Genomic DNA, 17661 nt, shown 5'->3' on the forward strand with positions numbered 1-17661 from the left:
TCTATCTCTCTGTCTGTCTATCACTCTCTATCTATCTATCCACCTGTCTGTCTGTCGATCTATTTATTGGTCAGTCAATCAATCTATATCGATCTATATCCATATGTTTGTCTATGCGTGTATCTCTATCTGTCTGTCTATCTCTCTCTCTCTCTATCTATCTACCCACCAGTCTGTCTGTCTGTCAGTGTATCTCTATCTATCTGTCTGTCTATCACTCTCTCTATCTATCTCTCTATCTGTCTGTCTATCACTCTCTCTCTATCTCTCTCTCTATCTATCTATGCACCTGTCTGTCTGTCGATCTATTTATCGGTCAGTCAATCGATCTATATCTATCTATATCCATATGTTTGTCTATGCGTGTATCTCTATCTGTCTGTCTATCACTCTCTCTCTATCTATCTGTCTATCTATCTATCTGTCTGTCTATCAGTGTATCTATCAAACCACAGCATCACTCACTATCTGTCTGTCTGTGCCCATCTACTGTATATCTATCTATCTGTCTATCTATCGACCTATCTATCTGTCTGTCTATCTATCTATCTAACTATCTATCTATCTAATTATCTAGCTATCTGGCTATCTAACTGTGTCCATCAACTGTTTCAACGTCTATCCATTTATTTATGTCTATCTATCGATGTGCCAGCCTCTCTGCCCATCTTTCTGTTTGTCTCCTTATCTGTCTCTGCCTGCTTATCAATCCAGCTGTCTATGTGTCTGCAAGCTATCCATCTGCCTGCTTGTCACAAGAGATGTTAAACCAATGCCTTTTCTGGTGGCAGTTAAAGATCCAATGGCAATATTCAGAAAAGAGCAGGGAGTTTTTCTAAGGTCATAACCAACATTCTTCCCTTAGCCAACACAACCAAAGAAATTACTATGTGCAAAATAGTTGCTGCATTTATTCGATATAGCAATGGCACATGCACTTCAAAGTTATTGTATGTGAAGTGTTTTGAGATACATTTGAAAGATTTGGTTAGACACTATATAAATGTTCATTTGTTTCTAACTATCATCCTACTACTACATGACACAGAACACTGGAGGTCCAATCTATTTTGTTCCTACGCTGTTTATATTATCATTCTTCAAGATAAAATGGTACAACTGCCATTTATCACGTGCTCTGTGCTGTGATGTCATGTTTAATTAATGTATAGATGATATTCATTGACGTCTGTTGAATACAATTGGTTTCCCAATGAAAATGTTCACATCTGTCGGTAGAGTACAGTACAAAGTGGCTATCCATACTAAGATTGATGACTAGAAGTAGTAGATACAATTAGGAGAGAGAGTTGGCTTATTGGCTGTGTTTTGATTAGAGAACAGGCTCAGGAGATGGAAATAGACTAGTTTCATTGATATACAAGAGGAAACAGTACAAGATGCAGAAGATACTCTTCTAAGAATAAATTATTGACTTAGATAGAAATTTTCTGATCGGCCAAAGGGTTTGAGAATGATTTTCCTCTCCATTCGCCCCAAAAATTCATCACCTGTGTTAGATATGGGCAATTTCAAAACATTTCCAGTCGGCTGTTGTGGAAGCTTAATTTATTCAGTGATGGCTGGGCCAGCAGGGGTAAATCTTTCATTTAATAGCGGCATCCTACAGCACAGTGTGTATTTTGCTATTGGCTGGGAGTTATGCTGTTAATACATAAAAAAATCAAAGAGCAAGTTATTATTTAAATGGAGAAAGATTGCAAAGTGTTGCAGTACAGTGGGACTTGGGGATACTTGTGCATGAAACACAAAAGGATAGTATGCAGGTAAAGCAAGTGATCAGGAAGGCCAATGGTATCTAGAACTTTATTGCAAAGGGGATGGAGTATAAAAGCAGGGAAGTCTTGCTACAGCTATACAGGGTATTGGTGAGGCCACACCTGGAATACTGCGTGCAGTTTTGGTTTCCATATTTACGAAAGGATATACTTGATTTGGAGGCAGTTCAGAGAAGGTTCACTAGGTTGATTCCGGGGATGAAGGGGCTGACTTATGAGGAAAAGTTGAGTAGGTTGGGTCCCTACACATTGGAATTCAGAAGAATGAGAGGTGGTCTTTTCGAAACGTATAAGGTTATGAGGGGGCTTGACAAGGTGGATGCAGAGAGGAGGTTTCCACTGATGGGGGAGACTAGAACTAGAGGGCATGGTCTTAGAATAAGGGGCCGCCCATTTAAAACAGAGATAAGGAGAAATTTCTTCTCTGAGGTTGTAAATCTGTGGAATTCGCTGCCTCAGAGAGCAGTGGAAGCTGGGACATTGAATAAGTTTAAGACAGAAATAGACAGTTTCTCAAACGATAAACATAGAAAACATAGAAAATAGGTGCAGGAGTAGGCCATTCGGCCCTTCGAGCCTGCACCGCGGGATAAGGGGTTATGAGGAGCGAGCAGGGAAGTGAAGCTGAGTCCATGATCAGATCAGCCATGATCTTATTGAATGGGGGAGCAGGCTCGAGAGGCCGTATGGCCTACTCCTGCTCCTATTTCTTATCTTCTTGTGTTCTTATGTAAAAGAGCGGACAGTCAAGCAATGGAGGCAGTGCCGAGAGGAGTCACGGAGCTAATCGCCAGTGTCGGAAAGACCAGAGAGAGTTGTGGGGTTTTCAGCCTGGAATGGAGGTGTCTAAAAAATCATCTTATAAAAGCAAAAACAACTTGCATGCACTTCACAGGCATAGAATCAAAAATTAAATACACACCAAGCCAAAGAAGCAGATTTTGGGAGGAAGTGACCAAAAGAGGTGGGTTTTAAATATAATCTTAAAGGAGGACAGCGCAGTGGACAGATGAACGGGTTTAGGGAGGAAATTCGAGTGCATGAAGGTGAATGAAGACACAACTGCCAATGGATGCAAAAGAGGCCATACTTAAAGGATTTGAAAATGCAAATGCAGTTGTAATGCTTGAGGAAGTTACTGTAATGTCCTTACTCAATGGCGCAAAACCCACACGAGGCATATTCTATTATTAAGGTCATTCTATGACCTGAACCTTTATTCACAGGACCAAGAAGTGATGACCCTGCGTGGGACCTCCCTTTATATACCTGGGTGACCAGGTGAGGAGTGTCTCCCACATATTCACCCCCTGTGGTCAAGGTGTGCATTGCTTAAGTATACATAGTATTGCAGTGGTGTTACATGGAGGTTACATACATGACATCACTCCCCCCGCCCCCTCAAAGTCTTATTAGGATCATAGGTGGTCTACGCTCCCTCGTGGAGCGCCGCAGTTGGGGTTCCGGTTGTTGAGCCTTGGCGTGAGTGTCTGTCGCCTGTGTGATTCCGGCCTGTCCGGGCTGACCGCCGGGACTGTGCATGCTGCTGAATGTCCTTGTTGCTCGTTCACTGGCGGTGGTGTGGGCAACATGCCATGATCTTCCTCAGGTTCCTCAGTGTCCATGCTGAACCTTTTTTTTACTTGGTCCAGATGCTTACGGCATATCTGCCCATTGTTAAGTTTAACCATGATGACCCTGTTCCTCTCTTTGTCTATTACAGTACCCTCAAGCCATTTGGGCCCCATGGCGTGATTGAGGACAAATACGGGGTAATTTATTTTTATACATCTCCCCCTTGAATTTCGGTCACGGTACTCGTTTTGGCACTGGCGCTTGCCCTCAACTATGTCGGTCAGAACTAGGTGAATGAGGGACAACCGAGTTTTAAGTGTCCATTTCATAAGTAGCTCAGTGGGCGGACCCTCGTGAGCGAGTGCAGTCGGGACCTATAGGCCAGCAGGAGACGCGAAAGGCGGCATTGAAGGGAGGGTCCTTGAATCTTGAGCATGCCTTGTTTAATGATTTGGACTGCACGTTCCGCCTGGCCATTGGAGGCCGGCTTGAACAGTGCTGTCCTGACATGGTTGATGCCATTGCCCGACATGAACTCCCGGAATTCGTAGCTCGTGGAACATGGGCCATTATCACTAACAAGGATGTCCGGCAAGCCAGGGGTTGCAAAGACCGCACGTGGACTCTCCACAGTGGTGGATGTCGTGCACGAATTCAAAATGATGCATTCGATCCATTTCAAGTACGCAAATACCACAATGAGAAAACTTTTTCCCGTGAACGGGCCCGCGTTGTCTATATGAATACGTGACCATGGCCTGGTGGGCCAGGGCCACGGGCTGAGCGGGGCCTCCCTGGGGGCATTATCCAGCTGGGCACACGTCGTGCACCTGTGAACACAGTATTCCAGGTCTGAATCAATTACCTGCCACCAAACATGTGACCGGGCAATGGCCTTCATCAGCACGATGCCTGGATGCTTGCTGTGGAGTTCCCTGATGAACGCTTTCCTGCCCCTCTGGGGCATGACTACCCGGCTGCCCCATAATAGGCAGTCAGCTTGGATGGAGAGCTCATCCATCCGCCTGTGAAACGGTCTGACCTGCTCGGGGCATACTCAGTGTGTGGGCGCCCAATCCCCAGTCAGGACACATTATTGAATCAGGGATAGGAGGGGATCTCTGTTTGTCCAAATTTTGATCTGGCGGGCTGTGATGGGGGCGCCTGCGCTGTCAAAGGCATCGACAGCCATGACTAACTCAGCGTTTTGTTCCGCTGCCCCCTCGGTGGTGGCCAGTGGGAGCCTGCTGAGCGCGTCAGCGCAATTTTCAGTGCCGGGCCAGTGCCGGATGGAGTGGTCATAAGCAGCCAGCGTGAGAGCCCATCGATGTATGTAGGCTGATACGTTGGCATTGGCAGCCTTGCTGTCTGACAATAGGGATGTTAACGGCTTGTGGTCCGTTTCTAATTCGAACCTCCTGCCAAAAATGTACTGATGCATTTTTTTTACACCATAGACACATGCAAGTGCCTCCTTCTCAACCATCACATAGCCTCGTTCTGCTTGAGAGAGCGACCTGGAAGTATAAGCCACAGGTTGTAGTTGTCCCTCAGCATTACTCTGCTGCAACACGCACCCAACCCCATAGGACGATGCATCACATGTCAGAACCAATTTCTTACAAGGGTCGTACAGGGTCAATAACTTATTTGAACAAAATAGGTTCCGCACCCGATTGAAAGCCCGTTCTTGACAGTCCCCCCAAAACCAATCACAACCCTTACGCAGGAGCACGTGAAGCGGCTCCAACAACGTGCTTAAGTTCGGCAGAAAATTCCCGCAATAGTTCAAAAGTCCCAGAAATGAACGCAACTCCGATGTGTTGCCGGGCCTGGGTGCTCGTCGAATCGCCTCTGTTTTGGATTCGGTGGGACGAATCCGATCTGCAGCAACCCTCCTGCCCAGAGACTCAACCTCAGGAACTAAAAACACACATTTAGACTTCTTGAGTCGCAGGCCTACCCGGTCCAGTCGGCATAGTACCTCCTCCAGGTTGTGGAGTTGTTCCTCGGTGTCACGACCCGTGATGAGGATGTCGTCCTGGAATACGATCGTTCCAGGAATGGATTTGAGCAGGCTTTCTATGTTTCTTTGAACAATCGCGGCCGCTGATCGAATGCCAAATGGGCACCTGTTGTAAACGAACAGTCCCTTGTGCGTGGTAATGGTGGTCAGTAGTTTGGATTCGTCGGCCAGTTCCTGGGTCATATAGGCTGAAGTGAGGTCCAACTTGGTGAACAGCTTGCTGCCTGCCAGCGTGGCGAAAAGATCCTTCACTCTCTAGAGCGGGTATTGGTCTTGTAGGGACAGCCGATTGATAGTGGCCTTGTAGTCGCCACAGATCCTGACAGAACCATCCGCTTTTAGGACAGGAACGATGGGGCTCGCCCAGTCACTGAATTCAACGGGCGAGATGATGCCCTCTCTCAGCAAATGGACCAATTCGCTCTCAATTTTCTCCCGCATCACTTACGGCACCGCTCTGGCTTTGTGATGCACTGGTCTAGTGTTCGGGGTGATGCGTATCACTACTTTGGTACATATGAACGTCCCGACGCCAGGTTGGAATAGTGACTCAAATTGTTGTAGGACTTGTGAGCACGAACTTTGCTCCACAGCTGACATTGCATGCACATCCCCCCATTTCCAGTTCATCTCGGCTAACCAGCTCCTCCCCAACAGTGCAGGACCATTGCCCGGGACAATCCAGAGCGGCAGCCGGTTCACTGATCCATTGTGTGTGACAGCCAACATTGCACTGCCTAGTACTGGAATTATTTATTTGGTATATGTCCGTAGTTGTGTCTCAATGCGTTCTAGTTTGGGTCTACTGGCTTTGAGTGGCCATAGCTTTTCCAATTGTTGAATGCCCATGTTTGACTGGATGGCCCCCGTGTCCAGCTCCATGCGTACAGGGATGCCGTTTAATAAAACCTTCATCATCATTGGTGGCGTTTTGGGATATGAGCTGTGAATATTTGCCACATGAACCCACTGAACTTCAGCGTCCATTGATTTGCCCGAAGAGTCTTCCTGCCTCACAGCCCCCTCTTCTGGTCCATCTGCCTTGTAAATTAGCCTGGTTACAGGCTTCCTGCACATTCCCGCCAAATGGCCACTGAGGTTGCAATTTCTGCAGACAAATTGTTGAAACCTGCAAGTCCTGGCAGAGTGTTTGCCCCCACACCTCCAGTATGAGCTGAGCTTCCCATTGTTGTGAACAAAGGAGCTATGGCCCGGCATTCCTTGTTGATTATCCCTTTGACTGCCCTTGAGTACCCTGTTAATGGGTGTCAATGGCCCCATCCCGGACCGCATTGTCCATTGTAATAGCGTAAATGTCCGTTCAGCCTGCCATTGTCTCTGTTGAAAACCTATTCTGGGGTCTATTGCTGCCTGGGGTGTGTCGAACTGCCCCTGCCTGCCTGCGGGGCTCTGAGCCACGTTTATGATATTGACTCCCTGATCCCCGCCGCGTTGGAGGCAGAATTGTGCGCGTATATTATTTTGGTTTCCTCCTCCCCCACCATGAAGGTCTGAGCCATCAACACCGCCGCTTCCAAAGGCAAATCCTTGGTCTCAATTAACTTTCGGAAAATCCCCGCATGACCGATGCCCTTAATAAAGAAGTCCCTTAACATCTCCCCCCTGCAGGCATCTGTGAACTTACAGAGGCTGGCCAAACGCTGGAGTTCCGCAACGAAGTCCGGTATGCTCTGTCCTTCACGACGTCGGTGGGTGTAGAATCTGTGTCGGGCCATGTTCATGCTGCTCGCCGGTTTGAGGTGCTCGGCGATTAATTTTATGAGCTCTTCAAAGCTGGATTTTCGGGTGCTAGTAGATCCTTCATGAGCGCGTAAGTCTTAGGTACGCAGCTGGTCAGCAGATGGGCCCTTCGCTTGTCGGCCGCTGTATCTCCCAGCCAGTCCTTCGTGACAAAGCTTTGCTGGAGCCTCACAATGAAATCGTCCCAGTCCTCACCAACACAGTACCATTCCTCTGTGTTACCGGTGGCCATTCTCGTGGGTTTCTCGTCGCCAATCTAATGTCCTTACTCAATGGCACAAAACTCACACGAGGCACATTCTATGGACAAGGTCACTCTATGACCTGAAACTTTATTCACAGGACCAAGAAGTGATGACCCTGCGTGGGACCTCCCTTTGTATACCTGGATGACCAGGTAAGGAGTGTCTCCCACAAGTTAACCCCCTGTGGTCACGGTGTGCATTGCTTAAGTATATACAGTATTGCAGTGGTGTTCCGTAAAGGTTACATACATGACCGTTACAATGAAAGGGCAGAGGTGAAGCCATGAAGGGATATAAACACAAGGCTGAGAATTTTAAATTTGTGGCATTGGGTGACCATGGGGGACTTAGTGCGGGATAGGATATAGGCAGCAGAGTTTTGGATAGCTGAAGTTCATAAAGAATGCATGATGGGAGGCCAGCCAGGAGAGTATGGGTATAGTCACGTCTGGAGTTGACAAAGACTGAAGGATTTCTCCAGTATTAGTATTAGGCGGTCCCTCGTATCGAGGATGACTTGCTTCCACACCAAAAAGGGATGAGTTCACAGGTGTTCCAATGAGGGACCTGACATTCAGGTCCTGAACTACATATTGATGCGTGTACGTGGATTCTGTTAACGTGGGGTGGCCGTTGCACACCAGCCACCACACGGGCTTGACAGAGCTAGGTCTTGATCCAGTGGCAAAGATTAAACAAGAAGACTGGAGACCAAGCTCTGCTGCATGGACCTAGTGCGCACACATACGCCTACTAGCCATAGATCGCAGTGTGGGCTGGCCCATGTTGCCCCTGGGCCCTCGCCTCTCCTGGGCCCCTGTCGTGCCTGAGGAAGTTGCAACAGTAGGGCAGAGGTAAGGCCATGACGAGCTATAAACACAAGGCTGAGAATTTTAAATTTGAATCGCTGGTTCTCCAATAGATGAGTGGATTTATATAGCGCCTTTAACGTAGTGAAATGTCCCAAGGCGTTTCAAAGGAGTGTTATGAGATAAAAATTTGACAAGTAGGCGGTCTTTGTGATGGAAAATTTGTGTATAGAAGAACTCCACGAGGCTGAGTACTGTGAGCTAAACTTACTGTGACCTGAGTTTTCTTTATTACAAGTCCAGAGTGCCTGAACAACATGGCAGCCAACCTTTTATACTGGCCCTGCAGGTGTGTGCAGATGACCACTAGGACTCCAACAGTCGCGCCCTCTGGTGGCAAGTATTACATAGTTACATACATACATCACTCCCCCCCCAAAGTCTTTGGTACAAGTTATTTACAAGTTGAGGTGATCCAGAGCCCTTTGCTCCCCGGTTGATGGTCTAAGTTCAAACCCTGGCGTGTGTGAGTTGGTTGGACCATTGCTGCACTGCACCGTGGCTGGTCTGACCGGACTGTCAGGAACGGTGGCTTCATCCTCATGATTGACAGCGAGGTCAATTGCTGGTTGGGTGTGTGTTGGTGGATCGTCGATGGTGATGTCCTCTTCAAGTTGTTCTTGGTTGTCAGTAAATCGCAATTTGGTCTGATCTAAATGTTTAATTGTCCACCACCATTTACGACTGGATGTTGCAAGACTGCAGAGCTTTGATCTGATCCATTGATTGTGGGATCGCTTAGCTTTATTTATAACATGCTGCTCCCGCTGCTTAGCATTTAGTCCTGTGTTGCAGCTTCCCCAGGTTGGTACCTCATTTTTAGATACGCCTGGTGCTGCTCCTGGCATGCTCTCCTCATTTAACCAGTGTTGGTCCCCTGGTTTGATGGTAATGGTAGAGTGAGGGGTATGCCAGGCCATGAGGTTACAGATTGTGGTGAATACAATTCTCCTGCTGCTGATGGCGCACAGCACCTCATGGATGCCCAGTTTTGAGCTGCTAGCTTTGTTCTGAATCTATCCCATTTAGCACGGTGGAGGGTGTCCTCAGTGTGAAGATGGGACTTTGTCTCCACAGTGACTGTGCGATGATCACTGCGACCAATACTGTCATGGACAGATGCATCTGCAACAGGCACATTGCTGAGGACGAGGGCAAGTAGGTTTTTCCCTCGTGTTGGTTCTCCTACCACCTGCTGCGGGCCCAGTCTGGCAGCTATGTCCTCCAGGACTCGGCCAACTCGGTCAGTAGTGGTGATATCGAGCCACCCATAGAAGCTGCCACATCGCCCGTGAGATGCCTCATGCGGTCAGGATCCGCACGGTCCGTCTGGGAGACCACCATCGTCTGCACACTGGCAATGATGGGCTCAATGGTGTGTGCAGAGCTGTGTACAATGCAGGAGCCGGACTCCTCCATGCTCCGTACCACTTGCGACAGGCTCTCGGGCACTCTTGCCATTGCCCCATCATGTCGGAGTGCTAGGCCATCACCCTTTGTTCAAACGCCTCTCCAACGATGTCCTTACCTGAGTCCTGTGGAAAAGAACCTGCACGAACTCGCCCTTCGGGGAGTTGGCTCCCGATCTTGCCTTACCCCTTGACCCTGCTGCAGCCCGCTAGGCCCCAGTGCATCACCCAGTGCAGACCCCTCCCCTAAGCTTAACTGCAATGACCGTATACTCCCAGTATCTGAGCTGGTGCGTGCGAGTGGGAGAAGCAGTGATGGGGTGCTTGCATCGTCCTCCTCCTCCCTGTAGACTGGGTCTGGGGGGGGTGGGGGCTCAGTCACAGGCTGAGCCGGGACATTAACTGGAAGCACAAATGGCACAAGAGTGGTGTTAAAGTGAGGGAAGGGGTGGGCATGCTGGAAGAACGGTGGTCAGTATGTGGAGCAGCTAAATGTTAAGGCCTTCTGCTTTAAATGGAAGATGGGACGAGAGGAAAGCTTTCACTGACCAATGTTGGCCCCAGCGGGCTCAGTCCTCACTGCCACGGGATGGCCACCTGCGGCCTATAGCTGAAGTACTCGCTCCTCCAGGTCTGTGAGCTGGTGTAGTTCAGGCTCCCCCGCTCCTGGTTGTTGCTGCTGCAGCCTGTTATGTACCACCTTGGCCTGCAAAAGAAAGGAAGTTTGGTGAATCACAGTACATGTATGTATGTTGAAGAAATGCATGAGCAGCTTAAGCAGCTGAGATTGTAGGCAAAGCATCAAATGAGGCAATAACTGTGGTAGGCCCACATCCTGAGTTAAATGCTGCTTTGCTGAGTCTGCACAGTGTCTGCCTGGTAAGAGTTATGGGAACAGACAGAGGCTCACAGGTTCACAGGTAAGAGTTGCGGAACACGTACGCATTTACACCAGACGAGTGAGGTCACAGAACTTCTTGCGATACTGTTTGGTTTGCATCCAAAGATGGAGATGCCCGACACCTTGGTGCTGTTAGGTATGGAAGAACTCCACAGGACTGAGTACTGTGAGCTAAAACTGATGTGACCTTAGTCTCTTTAATACAACTCCAGAATGCCTAAGCAGCATGGCAGAGAACCTTTTATACTCCCTTGCTCAAGGTATGCAGGTGACCCTTGGGCCTTCAACATTTGTGCCCTCTGGTGGCAAGTCTTACACAGTTACAATGTTTACATACATAACATCACTCCCCCCACCCCCCCAAAGTCTTTGATACAAATTATTTACAAGTTGAGACGATCCAGGGCCCTACGCTCCCTGGTTGATCGTCTGAGTTCAAACTCTGGTATGGGTGAGTTGGTTGGACCTTTGCTGCACTGCGGCACGGCTGGTCTGACAGGACTGTTGCGAATGGTGGGTTCATCCTCTTGACAGTGCGGTCGATTGCTGGTTGGATGTGTGTTGGTGGATCGATGATGATGATGTCCTCTTCAGGTTCTTCCTGGTTCTTGGTGAACCGTAGTTTGGTTTGATCCAAATGCTTTCTGCACGTTTGTCCATTCAATAGTTTGACAATGAACACTCTATTTCCCTCTTGGCCAAGACAGTGCCAGCGACCCAGTTAGGACCAAGACCGTAATTAAGGACAAACACAGGGTCGTTAACATCAATGTCACATGATACAGCCGCGCGATCGTGGTACATGTTCTGCCGGTTTCGCCGGGTTTCCACATGATCATTTAGATCCGGGTGGACTAGGGAGAGCCTGGTTTTGAGTGCTCTCTTCATTAACAATTCTGCAGGGGGAACGCCAGTGAGTGAGTGGGGTTGTGTCCGGTAGCTGAGCAGAACCCGCGATAAACGGGTCTGCAAGGAGCCTTCCGTCACCCGTTTCAAGCTCTGCTTGATAGTTTGGACTGCCTGTTCTGCTTGACTTTTGGAGGCGGGCTTAAACGGGGCAGACTTGACATGCTTGATGCCACTGCAGGTCATAAACTCGTTGAATTCCGAGCTGGTGAAACACGGTCCATTGTCACTGACAAGGACATCGGGCAAGCCATGGGTGGTGAACATGGCCCGGAGGCTTTCAATGGTGGCTGTGGTTGAGCTGGATTACACGATTACACATTCGATCCATTTGGAGTAAGCGTCCATAACTATTAAGAACATCTTTCCTAGAAAGGGGCTGGAAAAATCTACGTGGATCCTGGACCACAGTTTGGAGGGCCATGACCACAGTCTCAGTGCAGCCTCCCTTGGTGCATTGCTCAGTTGCACTGATGTACGCATGATTCCAAGTCCGAGTCAATGCCGGGCCACCAAATATGCGACCTGGCAAATGCCTTCATCATGACAAGGCTTGGGTGGGTACTGTGTAGGTGGCGTATAAACGTTTCCCTGCCTTTTTTTGGCAAAACCACGTGATTACCCCATAAGAGACAATCCGACTGGATGGACATTTCATCTTTACGTCGGTGAAATGGCTTAATTGCATTTCCCCGGGAACGGCCGAACAGTTCCCAGCAACTTTTTACTAATGATAGCACAGGATCCTGGCCGGTCCAGGTCCTGATCTGGCGAGTTGTGACGGGTGACCCCTCGCTCTCAACAGCATCCATGACCAGTAGCAAGTCTGCGGGCTGTGCCATTTCAACCTCAGTGGTGGGTAATGGTTGCCGGCTGAGAGCATCAGCACAGTTCTCCGTGCCTGGTCTGCGGGAGATAATATAATCATTAGCGGATAATGTTAGTGCCCATCTTTGGATGCGGGACGAGGCATCGGTGTTTATACCTTTGCTCTCTGAAAGCAGCGAAATAAGCGGCTTGTGGTCAGTTTCAAGCTCAAAACAAAGTCCAAATAGGTATTGGTGCATTTTCTTAACCCCATATACAATGCTAACGCCTCTTTCTCTACCACACTATCGGCTCTCTCAGCCTTAGACAGACTTCTAGATGCGTATGCAACCGGTTGGAGTTTGCCCGATTCATTGGCTTGCTGTAACACACAGCCGACCCCGTACGATGAGGTGTCACAAGCTAGCACTAAATATTTACAAAGGTCATAGTGTACAAGTAACTTATTTGAACATAGCAGGTTCCTGGCCTTCTCAAAGGCTGTGTCTTGAGATTTGCCCCAAACCCAATCATCACCCTTACGTAGCAACATGCGCAAAGGCTCTAACAACGTGCTCAACCCGGGTATAAAGTTACCGAAATAGTTGAGGAAACCCAGGAACGACCGCAGCTCCGTCACATTCTGTGGTCTGGGTGCATTCTTGCTGGCCTCCGTATTATAGTCCGTGGGCCTGATGCCGTCTGCTGCAATCTTTCTCTCCAAAAATTCGACTTCTGGCGCCAGGAAAGCACACTTGGAGCTTTTCAGCCTGAGTCCCACTCTGTCTAGGCGACTTAGAACATCTACCAGGTTGTATAGGTGTTCGATGGTGTCACGACCAGTGATCAGGATGTCGTCTTGAAACACAATGGTGCAAACTCTCCATGTTTCTCTGGAAAATGGCTGCAGCCAAGTCAATCCCGAAAGGGCACCTATGGTACATAAACAGCCCTTTGTGTGTGTTGATGCACGACAGTCTTTTCGAAGATTCAGCCAGCTCCTGTGTCATGTAGGCGGAGGTTAGGTCCAACTTGGTGAACGACTTCTCCCACGCTAACGTTGCGAAAAGGTCATCTGCCTTGGGCAGCGGGTACTGATCCTGTAGTGAGACTCGGTTATCGTTACCCTGCAGTCTCCGCAGATTCTGACCATGCCATCGCTTTTCAACACCGGAACAATTGGACTGGCCCACTCGTTGAACTCGATTGTCGATATGATTCCTTCGCGTTTCAGTCTGTCCAGTTCAATCTCGACTTTCTCCTTCATCATGTACGGAACCGCCCAAGCCTTGTGATGGACGGGCCGTGCCTCGGGGCCCAGATAAATCTGTACCATGGCGCCTGTGAAGTTGCCGATGCCTGGTTCGAATAGCGAGGGAAACTTGCTCAGCACTTGAGCACACGACATCAAAGCACTATCATCCACTGAAGGTCGTGCTTTGATGTTGTTCCAATTCCATCTAATCTTTTCTAGCCAGCTTCTGCTGAACAGCGTTGGGCCATTGCCTGGAATAATCCACAATGATAGGTCATGCACAGCTCCATCATGCGACACCTTCACTGCGCACTTCCAATGACTGGTATAAGCTCGTTGGTGTACGTTCGCAGCTTTGCATTAATCGGGCTCAGTTTAGGCCTTTGTGCTTCATTGAACCACAGTTTCTTGAAAGCCTTCTGGCTCATTATTGACTGACTCGCACCCGTGTCCAACTCAATGGATACTGGAACTCCATTTAATTTTACTTTCAGCATTGTAGGAGGACTCTTGGTGGTGAAGGTATGTACCCCATACACTTTTTCCTCAGGTTGAGTTGCCTGTGTTGCGTGATCCTTGTCGGATCGATCATCCTCTGCCACGTGGTGTGTCGCAGCACGTTTACACATTCACTGGAGGTGTCCCATTGTTGCACAGCCTTTGCACACGTAGTGCTTGAATCGCCATTGATGGGCCCAATGATTACCCCCCACAGCACCAACATGGTGCTAATGGATTCACATTCACCCCCCCCCCCCCCGATGGCGGACTCTGAGTCATCACAGGTCTTGCAGCCACAGACGGTATTGGCCCTGCCATATGCAGTTCGGCCTGCTAGCAACGTCATTATATGCACAGTACTTGCCGGTGAGCTTCGATGTTGAAAAGATTGTCCGTGTTTGGTGTTATCGTCCATGGCCATGCCTGGGCGATCGCGATGGCCCTGCTCAGGTCTAGGGTTTCGGCATCCAGCAGCTTTCGAAGAATGAACTCGTGGCTGATGCCCAGCACAAAAAAATCCCGCTGCATTTACCCCAACGCAGCTCCAAAATCGCAAGGTCCCGCGAGGTGTCTCAGGTCGACGATATAATCTATCACGTCCCGGCCCCCGGAGCGATGGTGCGTGTAAAAATGATACCTGGCCATGAGGATACTCTCCTTCGGTTTGAAGTGGTCCCGAACCAGCGTGCACAACTCTGTATATTCCTTCTCCGTTGGTTTTGTCAGTGCGAGCAGATTCTTGATGAGGCCGTATATTTTAGGCCCACAGACGGTGAGGAGAATCGCCCTATGCTTGGCCGCGTTAGTGTCTCCTTCCAGCTCGTTGGCCACAAAGAACTGGTCAAGACGCTCGATGAAAGCTTCCCAATCATCACCCTCTACAAATCTCTCTAATATTCCAATGGCAGCCATGATTGTGTGAAGGGTCGTATTCTGTTACTCGTCACCAATTGTTGTGTATAGAAGAACTCCACGAAGCTGAGTATTGTGAGCTAAACTTAATGTGACCTTAATCTTCTTTATTTCAACTCCAGAGTGCCTAAATAACATGGCGGCCAACCTTTTATACTGACCCTGCAGGTGTGTGCAGGTGACCATTAGGACTCCATCAGTCGCGCCCTCTGGTGGCAGGTATTACATAGTTACATACATAACAGAAAGAATATGCGGTCTGAAGTCCAGCTCAAGGTTGAATAGGATGCCGAGGCTGTAAACAGTCTGGTTCAATCTGAGACGGAGGGCAGGGGTGGGGGTGGAATTGGTGGCAAGGTGTGGAGTTTATGATGGTGGAGGGGGGGGGGGTGGGGGGTTGAAGATAATGCCTTCAGTCTTCCCGATGTTTAACTGTAAGAAATTGTGGCTTATGCCAGACTGGATGTTGGACATGTAGTCTGACAGTCTGACAACAATGAGGCACTGGAGGGGTAGAGAGAGGTGGCGGAGAGTAAAGCTGGGTATACAGGAGGAAGCAGATCATAGAAACATAGAAACATAGAAATAGGTGCAGGAGTAGGCCATTCAGCCCTTCGAGCCTGCACCACCATTCAATGAGTTCATGGCTGAACATGCAACTTCAGTACCCTACTCCTGCTTTCTCTCCATACCCCTTGATCCCTTTAGCCGTAAGGGCCACATCTAACTCCCTTTTGAATATATTTAGTGAATTGGCCTCAACAACTTTCTGTGATAGAGAATTCCACAGGTTCACAATTCTCTGAGTGAAGAAGTTTCTCCTCATCTCGGTCCATAATGGCTTACCCCTTATCCTTAGACTGTGACTCCTGGTTCTGGACTTCCCCAACATCAGGAACATTCTTCCTGCATCTAACATGTCCAGCCCGGCAGAATGTTATATGTTTCAATGAGATCCCCTCTCATTCTTCTAAATTCTAGTGAATATAAGCCTAGTCGATCCAGTCTTTCATCATATGTCAGTTCTGCCATCCCGGGAATCAGTCTGGTGAACCTTCGCTGCACTCCCTCAATAGCAGGAATGTCCTTCCTCAGATTAGGAATAGCAATTTCTGGTCATTTAGGAGACATCAGATTTCTTTGATATCTGCTTGTCTTTGAAGAGAGGCTTTATAAAAATCAACACAGACAGCAGTCAAGCAGCAGAAAGACTGTGAAAGGAGTCAAGAAAACAGAAAGGGATAAATAACCTCTGCACTGCCAGCAGGACAGATAGCAAAATTAATCTATCTTACTTTTTCAAGTTAGAATCCCTTCAAATGGGCTTGAGTGTTCGTGTTCTTTATTTTGTAACAATGCACAAACAAAAGTTGAACTGATTGTACCAAGTGACTTTCAGCATACTCAGTGTCAACTGTTAAATAAAGCAACTTATGCACTGAACCAAACAGCACTCCACCTAGTGTTAACTCAGTCTGTCTCGGAGTGATTAAAGGAGTACACATACCTCAGGCACTGAGATCTGATCCACATCACAAGGGAGTTTCATTGTTACTCTCCTGGGTCCCGTTACTGCTTTAGCAGATTCAGGTAGTGAGAGTCAACTTCCACAAAAAAAGCAGGCAACCAGCTCACTTAAGGGAGCGACTGACACCAATGAACCCTAGCAGACATTGACGACGAGATTCAACACTGCCTCCATTGTGCCAGTGCAGCCTTTGGCCGCCTGAGGAAAAGAGTGCTCAAAAACCAAGCTCATGATCTACAGGGCCGTAGTGATACCCGCCCTCCTGTATGGCCCAGAGACATGGACCATGTACAGTAGGTATCTCACCACCAGCTCATGGTCTACAGGGCTGTAGTGATACCCGCCCTCCTGCATGGCCCAGAGACATGGACCATGTACAGTAGGTATCTCACCACCAGCTCATGGTCTACAGGGCTGTAGTGATACCCGCCCTCCTGTATGGCCCAGAGACATGAACCATGCACAGTAGGTATCTCACCACCAAGCTCATGGTCAACAGGGCTGTAGTAATACCCGCCCACCTGTATGGTTCAGAGACATGGACCATGTACAGTAGACACCTCAAGTAGCTGGAGAAATACTACCAACGATGTCTCCACAAGATCCTGCAAATCACCTGGGAACACAGACATACCAACGTTAGCGTCCTCAACCAGGCCAGCATTCCCAGCATTGAAGCACTGACCACAGTTGATCAGCTTCACTGGGTGGGCCACATTGTTTGCATGCCTGACACAAGACTCTCAAAGCAAGCGCTCTACTCGGAACTCCTTCACGGCAAATGAGCCAAAGGTGGGCAGAGGAAACATTTCAAGGAAACTCTCAAAGCCTCCTTGATAAAGTTCAACATCCCCACCGACACCTGGGAGTCCCTGGCCAAAGACCGCCCTAAGTGGAGGAAGTGCATCCGGGAGGGCGCTGAGCACCTCGAGTCTCGTTGCCGAGAGCGTGCAGAAAACAAGCGCAGGCAGCGGAAGGAGCGTGCGGTAAACCAGATTCACCACCCACCCTTTCCCTTAATGCTTATCTGTCCCTGTGACAGACTGTGGTTCTCGTATTGGACTGCTCAGCTACCTAAGGACTCATGTTTAGAGTGGTAGCAAGTCTTCCTCGATTCCGCTGGACTGCCTACGATAATGAACAGATACCAGCACCAGCGTTAAATAA

Source organism: Pristiophorus japonicus, unplaced genomic scaffold, assembly GCF_044704955.1.
Source record: "Pristiophorus japonicus isolate sPriJap1 unplaced genomic scaffold, sPriJap1.hap1 HAP1_SCAFFOLD_35, whole genome shotgun sequence".
Classification (NCBI taxonomy): domain Eukaryota; kingdom Metazoa; phylum Chordata; class Chondrichthyes; family Pristiophoridae; genus Pristiophorus; species Pristiophorus japonicus.